General features: G+C 39.4%; 1 protein-coding gene across 2 annotated transcripts in view; it reads left to right on the plus strand.

Moving 5' to 3' along the window:
* The first annotated feature begins 550 nt into the window (after positions 1 to 550).
* LOC131370951 (period circadian protein homolog 2-like) overlaps positions 551 to 1,402 on the plus strand; it is a 26,141-nt gene continuing 25,289 nt past the window's right edge. For both annotated transcript variants that reach the window (XM_058418579.1, XM_058418580.1), the window contains exon 1: positions 551 to 695. The gene's annotated coding sequence lies outside the window, so the exon portion shown is untranslated. The remainder of the gene's footprint in view (positions 696 to 1,402) is intronic.

Raw genomic sequence — 1,402 nt, forward strand, 5'->3', positions numbered from 1 at the left:
ACCTGAACATCTCTCTCTACTGCCCACACAATCATAAGGTCAAAGCACACACTTCTGACCTCAGAGGTTTTTTATACAGCAGTATAAACTCACTGTCACTTTAATAGGAACACCTACTCACCACAACATTTCTGCAGTTGTCCAGTCACGGGTCAGCAGTGTAGTGTATAAACACAGGCGGACTGTAGAGTTAACAGCGTGGTGCGAGAAACAAAAAACACCATGACCAACACCTACTCAAATAACCACTCTAAATTTCTGTTCATGTATAATAAAAACAACTATTATTATTATTATTATTATTATTATTATTATTATTATTATTATTATTATTATGTTGTTATTATTATTATTATCATTATTACTATTATCGTTAGTATTATTAATTCATTCATTCATTTATTTCCATATTCTTGCGCTCTTATTTTTAAACACGCTTCTAAACTTCCGCACTGCTTCCACAGGTCCGCCCACTTCATTTGCGTCACGCGCATCTCAACCAATCAGAGTAGGAGAAACATCTCTCTTCCGCCCTCTGCTGGTCAGGGCTCATACCGCAGTGAGGCAGCCGGCGGAGCTTCAGCTTCATTCACTCACAGCAACCTGAGGCGACTTTACATAACTCCACAACGGCGCAGAAAAGACGCATATCTCCTCAGAACCGGACCCGAACCGATCGGATTATCACTTCTCAGGTATGTGGTAAACTATTTTAGCGTAGTATAATTTTCTTTTCCTTAATGTAAACAACAAAAAAAAGTTGCATAACATAACGGGCACTGCGCATGCGCGTAGTATTCCTCTCGTAAGAATATGCCGAAATGCGAGTTAAATTCGTGGTTTATTTTGATTTTATTGTGATGTAAACATGACAGGAGGGTGATGTGATGTGTCGAAGTGTTTCTGTGAGTTTATCACCGTATTCGCGGTGTGTTTTCCCCACATGCAGGCGGTCATTTATATAACTGTGTCAGTGCATCACAGGTCAACGTGTGTGTGTGTGTGTGAGAGAGAGAGAGAAGTATGAGTATTTACTGTTTATTGTTAGCTTCTGTATCATTAGCACTATTTCAGCCTGATATGTAGAAGGTAAACTGATTAACCGGTTTATAAAATACTCTTAAAATGGGAAATTGAGCGCTGGAACATGAATGTCGGGCTGCTCGCTTGTTATGAAACATCTCCAGCTGCACTTCCTCATTTCAGCCACTAGAGCGCGCTTTACACCGAGTCACATCACACTGATCCGGATTTATTCCATATTTTATTACAATTTACAGCTGACATCAATACGGATTAATTAATTAATTGGAAAATGTGACTGCTATGATGTCACCTGGAGCTGCTCAACACGTCATCACTAAAAAACTTACAGAACACAGATCAATATGGCTCTGTAATC

The sequence above is a fragment of the Hemibagrus wyckioides genome, linkage group LG20, assembly GCF_019097595.1.
Source record: "Hemibagrus wyckioides isolate EC202008001 linkage group LG20, SWU_Hwy_1.0, whole genome shotgun sequence".
NCBI lineage: Eukaryota > Metazoa > Chordata > Actinopteri > Siluriformes > Bagridae > Hemibagrus > Hemibagrus wyckioides.